At 39.6% G+C, this 7,020-nt stretch overlaps 1 pseudogene; it reads right to left on the bottom strand.

The window, feature by feature from the left end:
- Positions 1-217: 217 nt before the first annotated feature.
- LOC138155361 (mitochondrial inner membrane protease subunit 1 pseudogene) lies at positions 218-669 on the bottom strand (annotated as a pseudogene).
- Between the last annotated feature and the right edge of the window lie 6,351 nt (positions 670-7,020).

Here is a 7,020-nt window from a genome sequence, read left to right as displayed (position 1 = left end):
ATAAGAGGAGAGGAGAAAGACTGAGATGGGAGAAGAGAGAGTGCATTATGTATGTAAAACTTCAGTAACAGATTAGACTCCCTCCTGCTTTGCTCCTATTTGGAAATAAAATTCAATATAAAATATTTTATTTATAAATAAATTTCAGTGACATAGTAAAAATATTTCTTGAGGAACATGATATGATAATGAAGGGATTTGGTTGACTAAATGCTGACTATTCATCAGAAAATCTGTGGCTAATGGGCCTGTTACAAAGAAATCAAAAATCATTTTGATTTTTGGCCAAGTCTTTAAGCAAATATGTCCTCTGATTAGTCTATATAGAATAGGTCCATAGTACTTGGAATCTGTAGAATTCTGGAGATTATCATCCTCCAACCAAATCTAATCTAACAGGCTGTGAATGAAAACTTGATCTCCTTCCAAACCAGTTACTCTTTTACAAATATCTGATTTAGGGTCACTTGGACTTCTTTGCATAGCATAAAAATGTTAGCTAAGATTTTAAGAAAAGACAACATCAGAATTCTGGATTATAGGCTCCATTGGTAGTCCAGAACACAGAACAACGCCACCAATATATTTAAAGGCACAATTAGCTGTATGGCCATCCTCAAGAGTATAGCCAAAAAGTTGAAAGGTTTTTCCCAGAATACTTTGAAACATAGTTCTATGCAGACTTGGATGCCACTGGTCTTCCTACCCCTAAAGCGAGGTCCTTAATAGATTTAGTTCTTGTGGTGGTGTCTCCAGAAAACCACATGCTAAAACATAGGTGGGCAATTCATAATTTCAGGGAATCAGAATTTCTGGGAAGCACTCTTCAGGGAAATCATATCCTTCACACCCTTCCAATTGGCAAAGGTGACAATGCTGAAGTAGCTGTGGAAAGAAAGATGCAGGGATATCTTGTTGGTGCAGTTGTGAATTGTTCCAACCACTCTTGATCTGGCTCTGGCAGGCGTCCACTCCTCCCTGAGCCTGAGATTATTTTCAATGATACTAGAAGTCACTTCAAAGCTTTAAAAAGATTACAGAGGCAATGAAAGTTGTCTTTTATTATTCTGCCCTTTCCTTTCTGCATGCCTCTCCTACCTTCTAGTGTTCCCTTCACTCTGGTGCTCAGGAAAGTCACTCTTTTTCTCCACAGACTCCTACTAAGGTATTTGGACTCTCCCGAAGTGCTTCCATATTCACAAATTAGCCCTTCCTAATTCTTCCTAATCTAAATCCTCATTCATACCTTATCTCACTCTCCCATTTCCACTCCTGAAGGAGAAAAGCTTTTATTAAAACCATAAAGAGAAGTTTTGTTTTGTTTTTTTCATTTGCTTGCTACTATCTGACCTAGCTATTCACTTGGGGGAGCTCGGGGAAAGAATGAATGAAGCATTCTGATTAGATAGACCATTAGAGCTAGGCAGTCATGACCAGGCTCCTTGGTCCCTTCCTGCTGTCCTCTCACCATGCTGTTTGCTCTCTGGCCATCCTTTCATCATTATCCCCTCTCACCAGAGCCTTAGCCACTGATCCAGAGTCCCCTGGCTCTGATAGATGAGACTTATCTTACTGGGGACCAGGTCTCCAAACTACTTTTCCTTTCTCATCATTTGCATAATACAATGTCCCCTCCCCTCTGTATTATAAGTTTTCTTTTCCCATTAGAATATATAAGTTCCTCCAGGGAAGGAACTATTTTGTTTGCTTGTATTTGTATGCTCAGTATAGTACAATTCCTGGAATATAGTAAGCACAGTAAATGCTGTATGTATGCATGTATGTATGTATGTTTGTCTGTATGTATGCATGAATCTATCTATTGACAAACAATGCAAAAAGATAGTGAGCTGGGCTCAGAACTCAGAAACAGCTGGCTGAATTGTCATTGAGAAATTGCATAGTTTTTAAAATAATCTCAAGCTTACTTGAAACGAAGACCCTGTTTAATAAAGGCATATTTCAGTGATCTTATATAGCTGCAAGTAATGGAGCCCTACTATCTCAAATGCGGAGGCTGAGTTGCCCAAAGAGGGAAGGAGAGGTATGTGGTGGGCACAAGCAGACTGCAATACACTCTACAGATGACTCATAAAGGAGAAACAATGTCAAGAATGTCGTCCTAAGCGTACATAACTGAAAAAAAAGTTTCTCATAGAGAAAAGTCAGTGGGCAGTCCACACGCTACACTGGTATCCATGAATGTCAATACATCCAGAGCAAGGTCCCCAGCAGCCCCCAAATGCTTTCTGGGATAAATTTATGGAAGAATCTGCATTAGAATTATACAGATTGGCAGGATCCCAAGGAGAGATCTTGAACTGAATATTTATGAAACCACAGGTCCCTTGGGACACTGTAGTGTATTTGGAACTTTAGTTCAGTTTTAAATTCCGAGTTGGTTTTTCTAAGTTTCATGTCAATCACCAGGGATCTCAAAGACACCTTTTGAATACCGAGTGTGAGAGGCAGCGAGGTGCAGTGAATAGAGAGCTAGTTGCAAAGCCAGGAAGTGCTGGGTTTGAGTCTTGCCTCTAACACATATTAGTTGTGTGATGCGGGGGAAAGCACTTAACCTCTTGACTAAGACTATATGTTGCAAAGAAGGTGTTGATCTACATAAGTAGATGAAGTTTCCTCACCTGGGAATTTGCCATAGTAATGAAAAAAACAAATTTATCCTCTATTAACTAGTCTAGAGGCAGCTAGTGGATAGCCAGTACAGTGGATAGAGTGCTAGGCCTGAGTAAGGAAGATCTGAGTTCAAACTTGGCCTCAGACATTAATGGTTGTGTGACCCTGAGTCATTTAGCCTTTATTTGTCTCCCAATTATAAAGTGGGGATAATATGAGCACCTACCCTGCAGGATTAGTGTGAGGATAAAATGAAATAACATATGTAAAATGTTTAGCACAATGCCTGCTTTATTCTGTTCCCTTTCCCAAACTAGGATAAGATCGTGGTGACCTAAAGATAATCTTACAAATAAAATTTATTTAAAAAAAAAAATAATTAGTTCACGTGGATTTAAAAGCCATTCTTTCCCAGTCAATCCACCAAGGTACCAGTATAATAAATGTATTTAATTTTGTAATTTTATGAAATTGTCATTTTTTGCTTTTAGCATTACTAGGCCTGAGCAAAAGGGCAAATGACTATTTGCAAGTGGGCCATAGGAAAAATTCCGGATTTTAATGACAATCCCTGTGGGCAGTTCTACAGCTAACCCTTTCAAGATATCATTGAGGTATGCTGGCTGGCCACTGAGGGGGAAAAAAAATTTTATTTCTGACAGTGATAATGTAGAGTCTAATAGATCCTTTTCCCACTCCAGATCATTTCCCCAGAGATCCTTGGGGTTATTGGCAACTCACTCTCATTGACTGCACAAGTAATGTTAGGCAAGTCACTTTATCTATGGATAGCTCAGTGTGCTCATCTGTCAAACAGAGATCATAATTCCTGCCCTGATGACCTCATTGAGCCGCTGTTAGTGTCAAATGAGATTGTATATGTGAAAGTGCCTTGAGAAGTTTTTTTTTTTTTAAGTCCTCTACTATGGAATATAGTAAGATTTCTTTTTCAAAAATCTATCCCATTTAGAGTTAAGACTTATCCAAAGCAATTTGCTTGAGAGAAGGTTCTTGAAATGTGAAATCAGTTGACCTTGAACCTTGCTGAATAATTTTTAATCATGAGGCCATGACTATTAAGTTCACACTTGCTCAAGATGCAGTTTTAAGATACATAGCCTTCCAAGACAACTGTTTTATTTATTTTTCTTTGAATGATGCACTTACTTCATCATCACCTGTGTATTCAACTTTCCAAGATGATACTGGGGGCATTTTCTGCTTTCAACTTTTAAATGAGCCAGGATGTCATTTGTGTGAAGGCTCTCTCCTTGATCCAAGGGTGGGGAACCTGAAACCTTGAGGCCACATGTGGCCCTCTAGGTCCTCAAGTGTGACCCTTTGACTGAATCCAAACTTCAAAGAACTTTCACAGGACCTAGAGGGCCACATGTGGCCTCAAGGTCATAGGTTCCCCACCACAGGTCGACCATAGCCTTTGAGTAGGTCCCCAAATGGATGTGTTCCTGTAATTCCATCCTTGATTGTAAACCAAGTTTGGTAGGACAGGGTGGGTGTTAGGTGGGAAGAGGAAATCCAAATACAAAGCTATCAACCTCCACACATAGATATACAGGTCACCCCAAAAGGCTATTTGCACAAGTGTGGCTGATGATTTGCACTCTGGTGCTGAAGATTCAGGTGTGGCTCTCTCCAGAATCAAGGTTAGTCCTTTTTAGATTTCCCACACAGCATTCTTCTGTGAAACAGCCTTCAACCATTGCCTATACTGAAGCGTACTTTATATTTCACCAAAACTACAAATGTTAAGATTGGCTAGGTTTTCCTTGTTTCTTACTATTCTTCTTTTCTCTGCTTATTAATGCTAGCACTTCGAATTAGTCTTCTGTGAAATCGTGTTCTACTGTTCCAATGATTACGAAAGTGGAATATTTGTGATCATAGAATGTTAGGATCCTGAAAGAATCTCAGCGATCACCTGATCCAATCCTTAACTGATAATTTTATCAGGTAACATGGCAAAAAAAAATTGCCGTTAGTGAGTCTTTCTAACACTATGTGATGTTGGTCCTCTTTGATAGAGATCAGATGCATCAGTGGGCTCACACTTAAAGCTTTCAAGCATGATAGGCCCTCCAAGAACCATGCCCTGCTCTGGCATAGCTTTCAAAGCCTAGGGCCACCTCCATCCCAGGAGAAGAAATCATAGAATGACGAAAGAGGAGGCTAGAGTGGATGGTTGTCAATAATATCTATTAAGACAAATGAGTAGCTCCATGGCCCCAAAGAGTCATCATCATTCTTTTTCTTTTTTTTTAAAGCTCAGAGTTTTCTTTTTTCCATATAGAGAGTAGGATCTTGATAACAGTCATTGTTTGGGGTATCCCAGATTCCATATTGATAGGATTTGATACTTTTGAGACCTGCAAGAACTGTTGGTTGTCCATATTTGAATATTTTCACTCCATGATTTTGTCAGCATGTTGTAGTGTAAAGATTCTGGATTTGGAATAAGAGGACCTGGGTTCAAATTCAAGCTTTTCCACTTGCTACTTCTGTACCATTGGATAAGTCATTTCACTCCTATGGGTCTTATCATTCATATATAAAATGAAATAGTTAAACTGGAATCTCTAAAGTGCCTTCAAATGCTGACTATGATTGTACTACTACTAAACCTAGCAACTATCTGTGACTGGTGTAGTCTCTGAGAGATATAAGGGCTGGACAAAATCCTAACCTTTTGACCAATCTAATTATAGACCTCTCCAAACTTAGACTGGTCCCAGAGTAACATAAGTATATCACTGAGACCCTATTGGAAACTTTGCATGATGGTAGTGCTCACAATAGCTTATGTTCTACCAGCATAGCCTTTAAGAAGCCAAGACCACTTCTTTACCATAATAAAGCACTGGAACGGGATTTTAGCATAGGGCTATTATTTATCAATGAATGTAAATTATGAAGATTATATTGTGGCCTCTGCTGTCACCTAGTGGAAAATTAAATAATAATGTTTTCTTTAATGGCCATCAATTTTGGGAGTATTTGCTACCCCTTAATACTCATGTTCTTGTAAAGTAAAACTTTGCAAATAAAATACTATTTTCACATTGGCTCCCACTATAAAATTCATCATGCAATCTTCCACCTGTCATTAGTAGCATGTATGTGTGTGAGTGTTGGTATGTCCGTGTTTCATGCTAGCAATTGAGCATGAGCATGAGTTTGCATTTGTATATTTGTTTTGCTTTTTGCCTTTTTTGGAGGGCAGTTGGGGTTAAGTGACTTGCCCAAGGTCACACGGCTAGTTTTTGTGTTAAGTGTCTGAGGCCGGATTTGAACTCAGGTACTCCTGACTCTAGGGCCGGCCGGTGCTCTATTCACTATGCCACCTAGCCACTCCCATTTGTATATTTGTATGTATGTTATTACCCTATTTTCTTCCTTGCTGTTCCCCAAATTAAGAGGTCTGAATATCACCTCTCCTGTACCCTAAATGATTGAGTATCTTCACTGGGAAAAGAGGCACCCCAGAGAAAGGGGATGGTAAACATGGATATTCCAGCACCATGCCTATGTGTCATAGGGCCAAAATGAGCACAGTCAATGCTATTGGGACCAACTTTAAAACTGACATCAAAATAATCTGTGCTATGGAGTCCAGGCTGTTGGGGACTGCCTTCCTGTACTGCACAAGCAGGAGCCACAAGTCTTTATGGAAGGTGTGACAACAGCTGCAGGGGGGAGACTCTTACTCCATTGCTGCTTTGGGGATTGATTATAGAATTCAAAGACTGGGCCAACCTTGGATCACCACCAGGTGTCACGAGGCCTCAATCCTTGATGAAATTTCTCTGAATGACCAGAGGCGGATGGAGTTAATCATCTCACACAGGATAATGTATATGAATGCCCTTTACAACTATAAAAGAAATACAGAAATATGATTGATAATCAATGTGATCATCATAATTCAATATCATTATTTATTTTTTACTCATAATAACTAATTAAGTCACCCTGGAAAAGTCAAGTCGAGTAGAAATCTGAAGAAGAGTAGAAGGCTTAAGGCAGGGGATTGTGAAGAGAGTGAAAAGTCACTTTAAGAGAATGTGGGTGTCCTGGGCAATATAATTTCATTAAGTGGCTATGCTGAGTGCCCTATGCCCTATCTAAGGATAGATAGAAAGGTGAAAATTGCACAATCCCACACCTAAAGGAGCTTACCTTATAATAGAGGTGGAGGAGAGGTGAACCTTGTGGACAAATGACTGTAATACAAGTTACCTTGTGATAAGTAAATCGAGGTCAAAGAAAGGGGTTAAAAACTGACCAGGGAGAGATCACTTTTAGCTGGGCACTGGGAGCATTAGGGAGCAGTTCATGCAGGAAGGGGCCTCTGAACTTCATCAAGGGGGA

This window comes from Petaurus breviceps, unplaced genomic scaffold (assembly GCF_028583685.1).
Source record: "Petaurus breviceps papuanus isolate PSGF00001 unplaced genomic scaffold, PetGlider_PUasm1.0 91133, whole genome shotgun sequence".
Classification (NCBI taxonomy): Eukaryota; Metazoa; Chordata; class Mammalia; order Diprotodontia; family Petauridae; genus Petaurus; species Petaurus breviceps.
This window is presented reverse-complemented; position numbering and strand designations above follow the sequence as displayed.